This window comes from Argiope bruennichi, chromosome 3 (genome assembly GCF_947563725.1).
Source record: "Argiope bruennichi chromosome 3, qqArgBrue1.1, whole genome shotgun sequence".
Lineage (NCBI taxonomy): Eukaryota > Metazoa > Arthropoda > Arachnida > Araneae > Araneidae > Argiope > Argiope bruennichi.
The window spans coordinates 30,718,690-30,735,125 of NC_079153.1; the positions used below are offsets into that span (position 1 = coordinate 30,718,690).

The 16,436-nt window shown below is 30.1% G+C and overlaps 3 non-coding genes across 3 annotated transcripts; 2 read left to right on the forward strand and 1 right to left on the reverse strand.

The window, feature by feature from the left end:
* Positions 1–469: 469 nt before the first annotated feature.
* On the forward strand, positions 470–585 carry LOC129964313 (U5 spliceosomal RNA). The gene has a single exon (XR_008784098.1). It is a non-coding gene; the product is annotated as a U5 spliceosomal RNA (small nuclear RNA).
* Positions 586–4,204: 3,619 nt separating this feature from the next.
* LOC129964363 (U6 spliceosomal RNA) lies at positions 4,205–4,311 on the reverse strand. Its single transcript, XR_008784144.1, has one exon. It is a non-coding gene; the product is annotated as a U6 spliceosomal RNA (small nuclear RNA).
* A 3,313-nt stretch (positions 4,312–7,624) lies between these two features.
* On the forward strand, positions 7,625–7,786 carry LOC129964412 (U1 spliceosomal RNA). Its single transcript, XR_008784190.1, has one exon. It is a non-coding gene; the product is annotated as a U1 spliceosomal RNA (small nuclear RNA).
* The last annotated feature ends 8,650 nt before the right edge of the window (positions 7,787–16,436 follow it).

Below are 16,436 nucleotides of genomic sequence, written 5' to 3' on the forward strand. Positions count from 1 at the left end.
TTTCAAAAATAGGATAGAATCATTGAACGGAGAGTAAATTTCTGTACAAAGTAGCTGAATTGCGCATGGGTTTACAAGCGGAAACTATGTTACAATGAAAATTAGACGGTCACGATTTCCTTTGTGTATAATTTGTTCCTTCTGACGCCTTATTACAGAAATGTATCAACACAACTACTCAAGCCAAAATCAAACGCTGAGAAAATTTTAATTAGTGTTTGATAGAGCGTAATTAGTTGACACTCGTTAGAGATGGACCAAGGCTATGGGGAAATTATTAATATTTAATATATAATGATAGGGAAATGCTCTTTCATTCATTGAGAAGAGTTTCAAAATATAAAATACAAGTATTTTTACAGAAAATATATAAAGATAAAATATTTTCCAGTCAATAAGTAGAGTTTTAAATACCACTCTGAGTAAAAAAAGTCAGCCGCATATATAATTTCAAGTTTTTGAATCCGGTATGCTCTGGTTTCTCTTCAATACCGTGCTAATCTTTCGCCTTTTACTAAAGATTACCGTGGAGAGGAACAACTTAATGAGCCTACTCCAATTTTTGGAATCCCGCTTCGGTGGGATTTATATTATTGAAAATAAGAACTTCTCGCACTAGACGGCACTTACGGAAATCTGTTTAACGATGCAATCTACGTAGACACTAGCGCCACTCGTCGCAACGACGGTGAGTAATAGGAAATCGCTCTGTTGCTATTTTGTTGTCATTACAACCTTGTAAACAATAAACCGATTTTTGTTTTCTGACGGATGTTATAAGATTCAAGAACGTACAATTCCTTGAAATATTATATATATATATAAAACGCTTCGTAATTGATATCATTGAAATTTTATATACATATATAACTTTTCAATGACCGTTGAACGTGGACAGCCCTTGAATATAAAATGTATCTTAAAAGTATTTTTTTAAATGTTTGGAAAAATAAATCTATACCTATAAAACGGTAACGCACTTGGCAAAGAAATCGCTCCTATTACTTATCGTGCAATGACATTAGTATTCCTATGCAAAACCATCGTGCGGATTTCAGACTGTTTCATCGAGCGTATTTATAGCTACATTCATTTCAACGTTTCTCATACAATGGAAGTAAGAATTATTACTAGAAATGTGTCATGCCATAAAATCTATTCAGTTAGCGGGAAGAAGTAATCAAGAAAAATCTTAATCGACACCAAAAAATAGGATCAATCGTCACCAGATGGTTAATAGCTAGGAAGGAACTGTGGAATAATATAATGATAAAAATTTAATTTCCGTATAATTTCCCTCGTAATTTTAATATTATTTTTTCATTGAATTTCGAACAAGATTTTTAAATGTTCTGCTGGAGGTAAAAAGTCCTCCATCGAAACATTCAGTTACATGCTTTTGCCAGTTATTAACTCCGTAGTAGAATTTCCGTTTTTATTTCGTAATATATCGAAACGGAATATATATACTACAAATAATAATATAAAGTTATTGCCCTTTAGACATTATATAAAATCTCCTTTGTTAATACATATAAAATAATTCAAAAGTTTTGATTAAAAAAAGTTAGTATCTACAATATATACAGAATTATTTTACAAATATTGTTAAATTCATCCACCAAAATTTACAATTAAAATAATATATAGAGAACCAAGTGAGATAAGGTCAAAATTTATTCATGAAATAGAAAGGTATACCATTACACACGCGCGCAGAAGATCTACATCATTAAATGTGTTAAATGACATGTAAAATTGCACAATTTTAGTAAAATAAATTTATTTACATAAAAAAAAAATACATTACTTTCTGAGTGAACACTTATTGAAGTTTTACTGTGCAACGAATTGTTTCCTTAATTTTGTTACGTTTAGCAAATGCGTCCAACGATAGTTACGGCCCGGTTTCTATTTAAAACGAATTATTAACTATTTGCACCAAGTTTCTGCTGATGTTCTGAATCCAGTGCCACCTCAGCATAGGGAGAATCCTCGAAATTTTCTGACTTTATATCACATTATGTCAATTATTCACAAATGATAATACAATTTTCAGATAATAATTCTCCTCTTATATAATCAAAGATATCAAAACAGTTTTCGGCGTTCAACGCATTCACTGTCCTGTGGTAGACTTAACTTTATTTTTAGTATAGATAAGACTGATGTTACAATAACAACGAACCTATCCGAGATGTAATTTTTAATTAATACTCCTCGTTGAAATTTCTATCTTCGAGCATTATCTTAAGAATTCGATACATTTCAAAATTCTGCTTAACATGGCATGTCTTCTAAAAATTATAAGTAGTTCAATAAGGAAATGATGATTTTTCTTGTTTTCTGTCACAATACATTTGTTACTCATAATGTGTTATAATTAGCCCTAAATATGTATGCTTCATAATTTACTTACGGATAATTTGTAATTGTTGCAGTATAATCTATATATACTTATAATAAAGCTCAATGTGTGTGTGTGTGTGTGTGTTGGCGCTCTACAGGCCAGACCGTTTGACCTACAGCTACCAAATTTGGTACATGTATACCTTGGAGGTCGGGAATGTGCACCTGGGGTTCCTTTTTTCGAATTTTTAATTAGAATTTTAATTATTAATTAAAAACTAACTTTCCCGCCAAAATAATCTTTCATTTTCCCCAACGCCAAATGATTTAGGCTTTAGTTCTTTTTTTCTCCCAACAGTAATGAGGCTAGAGTTAAGATTTTTCGGCGGATTATTTCAAACGATTCTGTTTATTTTCTTAATGTTTTATGCATTTAAAATTAAACATTGTTAATTAATCCATGTTTCAGATTCATTCTGAAGTACTTTTGAATTAAAATAACACAGAATAAAGGAAATTAAAAATGTATAATCTGCCTAGCGTTACCCCAACTGGCGTAGAAAAATTCACGCATTTGCGTTACCGTAAAAGGCGAAGAAAATTCACGCATGCGCACTGTGTTCTGATTGTTGGCATGGCAACCATTATCAACGGACGATTTAAATTACTTTTAGGTTAGTTGTATGCTTTTGTAAGTAAATTGTATTTATGTTAGTTATATATTTTTTGTATATGCTTATAGTTTTAAGTACATCGTTTTTTAAGTAGTTTTTTTTAACCTGTTTTCAATGATTTAAATTATTTTTAGGTTAGTTGCATGCTTTTGTAATTAAATTGTATTTATGTTAGTTATATATTTTTTATATATGCTTATAGTTTTAAGTACATCGTTTTTTAAGTAGTTTTTTTAAACCTGTTTTCGACCGATTATTTTAAACGATTCATTTTATTTTCTTAGTGTTTGATGCATTTAAAATGAAACATTGTTAATGAATCGATCCGTTCATGATGAATCTTAGAAAATTTTGTTGACAAATTCTTGAGATATTACATAAATTAAGAAAGATATTCTTTAGTGCCCATAAAGTTTAAACGCTCAGTGACTCTATTATCAGTAATCATATTATTAAAAAAAATGCTTTGTTTCAGTAAAAAATATTATTATATTAATTGCAGATTAATCCTTTACACTTTAATTTAAAGCATAAATTCTACGAGGGGTAACAGAAAATGAGAGAGATACATATCACGTTATGACTGAAGACCTTTATAATATTATGAGTGAATTATATGACTATCAAAATTTGAAGTTTTAAAATATTTTGCTGAAGAATCTGTTAAAGTTGGAATTGCATAAAATATTTAATTTTTAAAATTTTAACGAACATTAAGATTGGCGAACCGGCTGGTCGCCAAAGGTGGCTAGTTTAGAATAAAGCATAACAAAAGAAGACAATAGTTTCAAATTATCATGTTTGAAATGTTATTTTGTCTTTTCTTATCAATTGAAGGTGAAGGCTTAACACCTTAATTGGTGTTGAAGTAAATCATTCAGTGAATTGAATCAGTATTTTGTTCATATATTACATTAAATTTTACTATATTAATATATAATAGTTTGCCTTTGGTATTTTTCAATTCATTTTCATTCTTTGATCTTTTACAGCAATTAATGCTTTCCGTTAATCCAAGATAAAAAAAAAAAAAGTTACCTACGTAAATGAAAGTTTATAGCTTTACTATTTTAGTAATGCTGAGAATGGGCGAAGCAGCTCGTCGGTGAATTTAAATTATAATTAAGATAAACTATTGCTGATATGAGATTCGTTAAATTGTTACAGTTGTGTGAAGAAAAAAAAATGTGGAACGCTTCACGATTTTGCGCGTCATCCTTGCGCAGGGGCCATGCTAATCTTCTCTGTATCGTTCCAATTTTAATATATGTACTACTTAAGCAAGTATGAAAGAATTAAACACGCGACGCGTATTTATTAAGGCCTTTGTTGCTGGATTTTATGCACTTACAAAATATAAATATAAGCACACATTAATAACACATTTTTAATTAATCATATACGTTCACATTTCTGTCATGCTTAAAAATAATTGAAAATACATTCAAAATATTTCCGAAAGAAATTACAATCGTATTTAAGATTAATCAAAAATAACGGATGCTACCAGATCGTTTTTGATTTTTTTTAAATTAATCATTTACATTCACATTTCCGTCATGCTTATAAATAATAGAAACTAAATTCAAAATATTTCCAACACACACAACAATCAGATTTAAAATTAATTGAAAAATATGTTTGTAGCAATTTTTCAGCTGTCAAAAACAAACGGACTCAACCATATCGCTCTTGAGAATAGGTGTAATAATAAATTTCTATTCTGCAGATTTCCTCCTCGCAACTTTTTCCCTCTGAGCAGCCCTTAGACGGTTATGGCGCCTTATCATATATTTGTTTGCTATTTTTTTCGTTCATCAATTCCGTTTACAAAAAATCAAATTTCCATTTACAATGGATTAATTGCACTAATGTCTAGTGACAATCCCATAGAAATTCTTCTATAATATCAACTCGGCTTTTTGGGGGATTGTTTCTCTGACTGGATTTATTAAGCAAGTAGGCTGCAAACTTTCGCAGCACTTTGTTTTTTATATTAATATCAATAGTTTCCTAATGAAAGTATGTTTTTATCTGACTATTTAATTTCTGAAAGAAATGTATTTTATTAATTTAGAGCAAATTATGCTCTTTGTTTTTCAAAATATCCAACATTGTTATACATAATTAATTATATTAAACATTGCAAAGAAGAAGTTGAAAGTATAGAAAGGATAATTTAAAATCAATCAAAACTGTATATAAAAAAGGGAGAATATTTATGAAAATCAATAAAAGAAAAGAAAGAAAGCAAATAATCGTATGTATCAATTTAAATAATAAAATACTGTTGAATTTTGCTGTGCAAGGGAGAGAGTTTATTAGTATCTTATATCTAAAACTTTTGAAATTTATTTGAATGAGTAAACAATTATTAAATTGAAAATATATAGTTCTGATAAATTTGCCTAACAGTGATAATAATTATGGTTAATTTAGAGTTGATATATTTATATCAAATATAGCCGAAATGCGAAAAATAGCTATATTCTCATCATTCTCAATTATTTTATACTTGTATTTCCCTGGAAGATTTAATTTCTCCATTTTGAAAAAGAACAGACGGAAAAAGTACGCAGGAACTAAATAAACAACGCATAGGGTTGCAGCAGCTATAGCATAGAAAGTCTGTGTGAAAGAAATCGACCAATCAGAGCACGTCGGTACTCTTTGCCATAGAATTAGTCTGCACAATTTGCGAACTCGCGGTAAGAACTAATAAGCTGCTCTTCTGAAGCTTTTCCCTTAATAACTTTTGCCCTTGGAGCAAAATTTCGTGAAGGGGGGGGGGGTACATTATTAAAGTAAAAAAATTTATAAATTGAGGCAAATGATTATTTAAAAAAAAAAAAAGCAATATTTTGCGAATTGTTGTATTTTTTCTTTCATTTTCATAGAACGAAATATGAAGTATAAAAAATATGATGGATTTGAACTTAGTTCAAAAATTTTCGAATAGGAAAACCCAAAACCAGCGATAATTCGACAGCCATATTTATTTTAAACATAAGTAATTCAATGGTTGTGATGGGAAAGAAACAATCATCATCATTTTGTATCCCGTGTCATTAAAGGATGGATTGGTTGCATTGCCTGTTCATAGTTTGAATAATTTACGCCATCTATGTGAAAACATAAAAAGGTACGAAAATACGGAAACACATTTAAAAATTAATATAATGATTAATTTCTTATAAATTAATATAGCAATATAAATATAGCGATGTTTGACATTAACAAATTTCTTATTTGATTTTGAAATTTAAAAATTCAGGCTACGTATGGATTCAGTAGCGTTAAAAAAAAAATGTGATTTTGAAAAAATGTCTTTTGCAACGCCTTAAACTCGTGAGCTGATGTTGAGATGTGAGCTCGACATTCTGTTGAGTGTCGCAATAAGTAGACAATCTGGTATCATCTGAGGATGATAAAACGAATGATATTAAAAAAATAAATTTCATTGAAAAACTGAAAAGTGATATTGTGAAGTGATTATGTTATATTATTTTTTTCACTAAGTTTTTTTTTGCACGTATATCGATTTAAATTAATGCAATAAGCCTTTTAGCATTCATTTATCAAAGAAGCAGCATATCACCATTTGCTTTTTCGTATGAGTATACCTATAACAAATCAGGCATTAGCGAAATGATCGGCCGCTAGGGGGATGAAATATTAGAGCTCATAGTGAAATAACCTGTCGGAGAAAAAAAATCCATGTTCTTAAAGCATTTGCAATTTCTAAAAACTTTGCTTCGACGGGAAAGAGAGAGAGAGGAGGGGTCGAAAAGTCACTTAAATTTACCTTTGCTACGCCACTGAGCCAAGATTTAAAATTTGATACTATTTGTGCGAACATGGCATTTTTAAAATATGTTATGAAAATGATTTCGAAATATGTTTGTTCCTGAAACGCTCGATAGTAAAAACGTAGTACAGGAGTTCAATAATGTAAGCAATTAAGATAGATAATGCACAATTTATACTATTCCGCTGTTTTATCTTATATGTTTAAATCAAATTTTGCCCTTCTGGTACAGATAGATCCTTTTGGATTTAGAATTGACGTAGCAGTTATAACAGCTCCACCTTATGATTTAAGAAGTAATAATCCTTAATGAATTATTAATCTAGCGGCTTCGATTAAAATCCTCTTTTCCATTTCAGTAACAGCGTTTCCTCTAGGATAAAAAGCAGGGTTAATTGAAATTCTCTCTATTAGAATTTCTAAATTATTTTCTTCTTCAACTGGACTAATTATTAATTCCTGTAAGACGCAGATTGCATTGAGGCTTAACAATAGCGGCGCTTGAGTCGACATCACTTCTGTTTTTTCACATTCGCTTATTCAACTCCAAATATATTATTTGTATTGTTTTGCAGACAGGAAAACGAATATCATTTATCTGACTTTTACCGATTTTATAATTCGATTGATTTGTTTTAATTGTAGTAAAATACGATCGCTTATTTACTGGAACAGTTTGTAGTGGAAACTTTCAGCTGTAGTTCTGTAACCAATAACATTTATTCGCGGCTATATTTACCACTATTATTATAAAAATTATTTTATGAATAATTATGGGGGCTTTTGAATACTCATACTTACTTGGCGTCGGAGATGCCCTGATCAAGAAGGGGGCTCTCCCGGTTGGAGGCCGTCCATTGCACTTCGGGCGGCTGACAATTGCCACTTCCGCAAAGTGTGGTTGGTTGGGGCGCATAATTTTTGGTAGTCGGGACTGCGTTCGCGCTGCTCCCGGTTTTTAGAAAGAAAGATAATAGGTTAAATAAAATGTCGAATTTCAGTTATTTTGCAGCGCGGGTAAAATTTGGCATTATTCTAGAACATCTTATCTTTGTTGTAATCCATAAGATATGGTTTAATTTTAATGATGTCACTTACTTTAACATTATTCGCTTCCTCTTCAGTTGAATTAGGTTAAATATGAACAACGTTATAAAAATCCTGTTGATTCCCCCTCCTTTTGGTAATAATAAAAAAATTTATTCGCATTCGTATTCACATTACTATGCTTTCTATTCTGAAAACTTTAAAAAAGGTTTTTATTGTTATTATCATTTATTTATTTTTAGTGAAAATAATAGAGGTGCTTAAACACTAGATATCATTAGACATTGATAGAGTTAAGAATTTGTTTCGTGGAGGATCCAGGTAGGGCATTTCTAATCATGAGGAAGATAGCACAACAAAATATAGATCACTTCGCACGGATTTCGGGAACAAAGAAAGTAGAAATTTTAAAATCTTCATTCTGCCTCAAACGAAATAATTTGCACGAGGAAGTAAAATTGCACTTTCTAATAAATTAAGAGGTAAAGCAAAAGCAAAATGTAGTTAAAACTTTTGGAGACAGCTGACAAAGATTATTTGAACAATTTACAATAATGTAGTAAATTGATATTTTCTAAATATAACGTAATGCGTGGTATATTTGATAAAAATATATTCAGTATAAAGTGGCTTATTACCATAATATTTGAAGGAGTTTTCAGTAAGGATAAAAAAGTAAAGGTAATCTATGATAGTAACCTACTGCTAAATTATTTAAAAGAAATGTAGCATGTACATTTGTTTTTTTAATAAATGATCGGGCCCTCTTTATGAAATCACTATAATATTATTTTTATGTCGTTCCTTGTCGTATGCATTAAAAATGGTGTTATGCAGAATAATTTTAAATGAAATTATAATTATTCTGTAAGAAAACCTCTTATCTATACGTTATTTTTGATTAAAATATTATTTAATTTTCACAGCCCCGAAGAAAAATTACAGACAGTAATAAATTATTTTTTTTAAAAATCATCGAAAGCTAACATTTTTGTAAAAAAATATTAAAGAATAATACAAAATTAAACTGAGCACTGGAATGGCATCTCGGGGGCAAATATACAAGATGATTCAAAATATTTTTCTTCAAATAGACTGACAGCTCGAAAGATAAATTAATCTGTAAGATGCATGGAAGCACATTTTTCATATGTAAAAGTCATTTCAGTCATTGTCACAAAACCTCTATTAAAACTTCATTATACTTCACACTGTTTGTGATCAAGGTTTAAAGAAAATCTATGGCTTCTGCTTTTGCTTGTACAGTTAGATTTTCAGTTCATATATATGTATGTATGAATAAATTTCATTATATAAATATGCGGAAAAATTAAATTCTGAATGAAGCAATGTGTACATCAATTAGGAAGGTTTTAAAGAACACCCTTCGAGGGAAAAAAAAAAATGAGAAATTTAGAACCTTTGTACTGCAACGGGCGAGAAAGTTTCCAAAAATGAGACGGTCAATATCGCCCATCAAACGAAAGCAATCATTCTATTGAAAAACGGGTTCAGTTTGAATGTCTGATAGACATCGGACCATCTCAAAATGAAAGAAACGCATGAACTTATATATAATTACAAATATCAGAAAATTTACAATAGTGGTAAATTATTTCTTTTCCTTTTGCTATGTGTGATATATATGTGTTTATAAAAAATTTTCAGTAATGAGTTCTTGAATTACATTTTTGTTACTCAGTAATTAACAAGCTTCTCAAACTAGTTTCGTACCATAATTTTATAATGTGAGATTTCGCGAAAAACGGAGTAGAATTTTGCATTTTGTCTTTAGTGGCATAACTGGAATAAAATTATTTTTTCCCCCTTCCTTTCTACGTCAATGGGTTTGCACTTGGAAACGGTGCATGACTATTTTTTCGCTCTCAAAATATTTATCGTTAAAAAAAATGATTAATGCTTTTCCTCACGATGTTGTCTCAGACAGGAACTCAAAACATCTACTTCCCAACTCCCTTCCATCCTCGTTAACCAATGTTTGCCATATTATAAGCGTATTCCAAAGAATACGCTTATAATATGGCATGGAATATATTAGCGTGAAGAAATTATCAACGCTAAGATGTTGCTTATTTCAGACACATACAGGAAAATCATAAGGAGAGAACTATGAAATCGTTCAGCAATATAATTTTTAAAATGCTGCACATGACGATGTGTATTTATTTTTGTATGCCCCAACAGCTCGAAAGATTTATTATTTTTTTTTTTTTACAGAAGTTTATTTTTTTAATAAAATTTTTATTTCTATATTTTCAATCAATCTTGCGATATTCGCTTGTAGTGTACTCTGGTGCTTTCTTGATGCTGCCGTTTCACTTCAACAGTTGTCGGCTATTTGTAGAGATTGGGAAATAAAATAAAAAAATAATATGCAATTTTGGTTGCCACTCTAATTGCTTCCTTTATTTTACAAATCCCACAATAGGTTGGAATAGATTATTTAACAACAATGTTTTTGGAGCTAGATCTGCATTACTTCCAGTACTGTGTATAACGTCACTACTTAATTCATTGCCTTAATTTGGAATGGATGGAGAAAGTCAGCCAAACTTCTAAATGTAATACGTTTCTCAGGCGTCAAATACTTATATTCTATGCATTATGAGATAAATAAACGAAAAATATATACTTCCTTATCGCACCGGCAGGAAATGATATTGTGAAAATGATTTTCCATCATTTTCGCGTTTGGAAACAGTGGCGGATTTCAGACTAGACAGCTTCTGGCCACAGTTTTCTCATGGAGAAAGAAAGTGAAGTTACATTACTGCGAAAGTTAAGGTACAATTACAAGATCGATTTCTTGGTTAGTTACGTTATTAGTGATGCTATGATGTTCAACAGACCTTGATTTCATGAAGAAGGTTTATGATCACAAAAAGCAGCACTATTTTAAGGCTTTTAAATCAGCTCGATTTTAATGGATATCAAAAATTTGTTAATGGATTTAAATACATCGAATTATGCGTAAGAGATTTAATTAAAATTTAAGGCAATCAATATTTCCGACGAAGCATTGGTTAGTAAAAACAGCTAACAATAAATGCATTTATAAAAATTCTCACATTTTTACAAAATTACTGAAATGATAAAAATTAGCATAAAAGAAGTGCTTAAAATTATTTTGAAATGTGAAGCCAGATTTCACCTGTTTATTAAAACAGGTAAACACTGTAAAATGCCTAAATCCAACTTTCTTAAATGAAGAAAGAAAAAAAAAAAATTTTTTTTTTCGCTATATTTCTTGTCTTGCGTACGGCTCAATGTAATTTGACAACCATCACTACGCTATCTGTACCAGTTCTTGCAATGTATAGTAATCAGCAAATTTTGTGCAGTACTGAAGTATTTTTAAAAATAAATTCTTAAGAAGAAGCCTGATCTCAATTGCTATTGTTAATCGATGCAGAGTGGCAAACGAGATCGAGCTGCCATCTATATGCAGTTAGGAAAAGTGACGAATGGAGGAATTCAGAGGAACTGCCTTTGAAAAGAAAGAATGCAATTCAAACTTCATTTTCTTGGCAAATCAATCAAATTTGTCTTCAAGTCATTCTTACATTGGCACGTTTAGCGCCAAAGTGGCGATATTTGGTATTATTGCATTTAATTCTTGAAAACAAATTTAAAAAAATAATTCACTCAGCTGAAAATCATTTGCATACTCGGAATATTGAAAATATCCGGCATTCCTGTCATATGTATACAAAGAACAAAACAAATCAAATAGAAAAACTGAATAAATATTTGTATGTCTAACGACTACACAAGAAGAAAAAAAAAAATTAAGAAGTAAAATCATGCATGACAAAACATTAATCGTCTTCATTTCATTTGCTCTAAATTTATATAAGTTATTAATATCAAATTCTCCGCAGCAAACGCGAGGTAATCTAATTTAACATAATTAATCGTAATTTAACATAATTAATCGTACTTATTTCATAAATTTTATAAAAGTGCTTTTATTTTGTTTTAAAGTAAAATGCTCATTGTTAAATAGGTTTGAAACCTTTCCAAATTTATATTTATTTTTCTGATGTATATACTATTTCCCGAAACACAAAATTAACGATTACCACACTATCAATTTTCAGATTTTTAAAAATCAAACTGTGATTTGTAACTTATTTTCAATATGCACAAGCTTTTTACAGCATAATTAATTTCGCAAAGTTTATATGTAAAAGTATTCTGAATTTGAAGATAATTCAAGTGTTCATTCATGCACGTGCCAGATGTCCCAGATTTAAAGGAACCCAACTAAATAAGCCCAATATCGCTTTACATTATTCTACGAAAAACGCGGTAAAAGTTTGTTTTTGTATTCCAGATTACCATTTATTCATTTCCCCCGGCTTGAAAAAGAAATACAATTATTTCAAAGAAAAAATTTTCTCACGAGCTGTCAATTCAAATAAGAGTGATAAATGAGCTTTTCCTTTCAATGTATCCTCGAAGCAATAAAGGATCCAAATTCCTGCATGCATTTTATCATTTCGGGGTTGAAAATTCTTCACTCCTAATGTTCTTCACATTTCTATTCAAAGCCTATCAATACCGTTTGAGAATACATATCTGCTACCGTTTTACTATCACAATCAGTGCACCTGAGTAGAAAGGAATCTCGTTAAATACTTTAATCCTTCTAACTCACATTAACGTGCATACAATTTTTAGATTCTTGGAATCCTAGTTAAGAAGGAAAGCTATTGAAACTACAGAGAGGCGAGACAACAAGTCTCAATAAATGACTATTTTTCTTTATTTTATTGAAAAAAAAGTAATGCGCTACCTATAATATAATATTTTTTCATACCATTATATAGTTGAATAATATTTAGCGATAAAAATTTAATAGAATTACTTCTTAATAATTGCATATACTCATTCAATTCCAGAAAAGAAATTAAATCGTTTTAATCTCTAAATATTTTCATATAGCATAATAGAATCACTATTTTGAATTTCAAAGTAATTCTTTTTTTTAAAACTATAAATACAATTTCTCATAATTATTATTTAACACTAAGAGCAAGAGGTTAAAACAACGGGTTTTTTTTCCCCTCCTCATTTTTTTTTATCTTGACAATGATTGTGATAGTAGATAACTAAATTAATTATACCTGTAGATTTAAGGAAATTACTCAATAATTTCGATGAAAATAAAATACTGAATTGTGAAATATACTTGTTTAAAAAATAATGGAATTCAAAGTTCCCTGCAAGAACTTTTTTTTAATTAATTTTCAATACACTTTTCAAATAAAAAATTCAAAATGAATGATCAATTAATTTTACTTATACAAACAGCTGAGTATAATTTGCTTTAAAAGTTTGAACTGTGCATTTTTTTTTTATAAATATAATCTGAAATGGATTTCTATATTTTTCAGTTCCATATATCGATCAATTCAAAAGGCGATCTTATTTATGCTAAAAAGTTAAATTCTAATTTACGATAATTATTTTATTAAATTTCAGTTTATAACATTAAATAAAAGTTTTTGATCCAGAAAAAGTTATAAAAGTATATATATAATGATATTTTAAACTCTAATTTCAATTTAATTAATTTCCAAGGTTTTATCTTAATTTAGCCCATAGTAACTTCATGCTAAAATATTCTATTATTTCCTGATAAATATTAGAATCTATTGTTTCTTTCTTCGTTTCACTTTCTACAATTTAAAGTATTATCATAACAATTATAAAAATTAATTAATCAGCAATTAACTAACTAAATTTCATGCTTTAAATTTAGTAAAATCTGCAAAATAAATAAATAAAACAGACCTTAAAAAATAAGGACAATCAAAACTATGTTAAACTGAAACTTTTGATTATTAACACAAACATGAATGGTAGAAATCAAGAACACATTAATGAAAAAAATAGAAAATAATAACAATGTATCAGAAACAAAATGTATTAGACTAAATACAATTCCATTCTGCTATAATCTATAATTGAATAATCGAAAAGAAATAAAAAAGCAATTTTAAAACTCACTTTTTATTTATAAAATATATTAATTATGATTAAAAGAATGCAAAACTATATTATTTTAAAATGACAAAACTAGCAGAGATCGAGTGACAGTTGTGTAGTTTCTTAAAAAAATTCTGAATCACTGTCACATGATTCCGTTTCTTCTGAATCGGAATCCGATTCAGTACTTCCAATTTGAACTACCAGTTCGTCTACTACTTCCTCTAAAATTCCATCTTTTTCCCAATAAGAATTTTCAAGTTTTTCCACATGACGGCAATGAGCCTCCCATTCCTTAGAAGACACTCCGCCCAAAGCATCGCACAACAGATTCTGTAAGTTTTCTAAACTTAAGTCTCCTGTTATATTTCTCTCTTTGATGAGTCTTTTGACTGAAGACCAAACGTATTCAATCGCATTTAAATCGCAATGGTAGGGGGGAAGTCGCAAGACATAATGCCCATTTTCTTTTATTATGCTGTCAATTTTATATATGATTTCTTTAGGGCGATTCCTATCAATTAGCGAATACAGTTCCGCTTTCCTCATTTTCATATTGCATTCTATTCCGTTATTAATCAGCCAATCGGTCATTTCTTTCTTCGTACTGTATTTGGTAGGTGTCGGATTTGCAACTTTTGTGTGATATGGAGCATTGTCCATGCACACGACACTTTTTGGGCGCAAATTTGGAATGAGTTTTTCCAACACCCATTTCTCAAAATTTTCATAATTCATTTGGCCATGATAATCACCAGTTTTAGTTGACGCTTTGTAAATTAATTGAGCGCCAGGAATAAATCCCGTGGACGAGCCAGCATGCACAATGATCAATCGATTTTTGGAATTTACATTTATTTCGGCTCCTGAAATTGTATCACTTTGCCAGCATTTTCTAAATGTTAGATTACTGTCGACCCACGTTTCATCAATGAAAACTATCTGGCATTTACTTTTTCTGTACTGCCTCATTTTTCGCAAGTAGTTGTTTCTCCAAAACACAATATCAGGTCTTTCGATGAGAAATTTTCTTTTATTCGCGCATTTCTTCCAGCGAAAATTCATTGAATGCAAAACTTTCCTCAATGATTCCTTATTCCAATGAAAATTCAACTTCTCTCTCAATACGGGAAGTAATTTTCTTAAAGAAGGCACTTTCTTTTGCTGGACGTAAAAATCTTGAACTGTTTGACGAATAACACATTTGTCGAAGTCGTCAATTTCACAATTTCGGTCAATAGGCCTTTTACGGTGCTTTCCAGGAGTACTCAAAACTTCCGTTTTGTCCAGTGTCGAAACTTCATTTTTAATTTTCCTAATAGTGCCTTCCGACACTCCAGTCGCCTGAGCAGCTCTTTTCATGGCTTGTGGAAGAGGAACCTTCAAAGATTTTGCTGCAGCTTTTTCGGAGCAGAACTCTGCAACATTATGCACAATTTTACGTGCTTGTGATTTTAAAGTCTCTCCTTTCTTAAATCGAAAAGGCATTTTAAAGGATGTCAAAATTTACGAGACAAAAAAAAATATTAAATAATAAAATGCAGTTAATATTAACCAAAGAAAAGATTAATAAAATATAAAAGAAATAAGTTAAGCGAATATAAAGATACGTGCAACTGCGATTAAAGCGAGAAGACGAATGAGCAATAGATTTTCTGTTATCGCTTCACATTGACGCCAAGAAAAAGAATACCCCCCCAGACTTCTTTCCGATTCCACCCATTGAAAATGGATCATCCCTACCGCAACCTGTTTCTATAGCGCCCGCCGTAAACATAGACGAATGTCTAGCAGTATTCTTGTCGTGGACAGACAGTATATTCTATGCATTATGAGATAAATAAACGAAAAATATATACTTCCTTATCGCACCGGCAGGAAATGATATTGTGAAAATGATTTTCCATCATTTTCGCGTTTGGAAACAGTGGCGGATTTCAGACTAGACAGCTTCTGGCCACAGTTTTCTCATGGAGAAAGAAAGTGAAGTTGCATTACTGCGAAAGTTAAGGTACAATTACAAGATCGATTTCTTGGTTAGTTACGTTATTAGTGATGCTATGATGTTCAACAGACCTTGATTTCATGAAGAAGGTTTATGATCACAAAAAGCAGCACTATTTTAAGGCTTTTAAATCAGCTCGATTTTAATGGATATCAAAAATTTGTTAATGGATTTAAATACATCGAATTATGCGTAAGAGATTTAATTAAAATTTAAGGCAATCAATATTTCCGACGAAGCATTGGTTAGTAAAAACAGCTAACAATAAATGCATTTATAAAAATTCTCACATTTTTACAAAATTACTGAAATGATAAAAATTAGCATAAAATAAGTGCTTAAAATTATTTTGAAATGTGAAGCCAGATTTCACCTGTTTATTAAAACAGGTAAACACTGTAAAATGCCTAAATCCAACTTTCTTAAATGAAGAAAGAAAAAAAAAAAATTTTTTTTTTTCGCTATATTTCTTGTCTTGCGTACGGCTCAATGTAATTTGACAACCATCACTACGCTATCTGTACCAGTTCTTGCAATG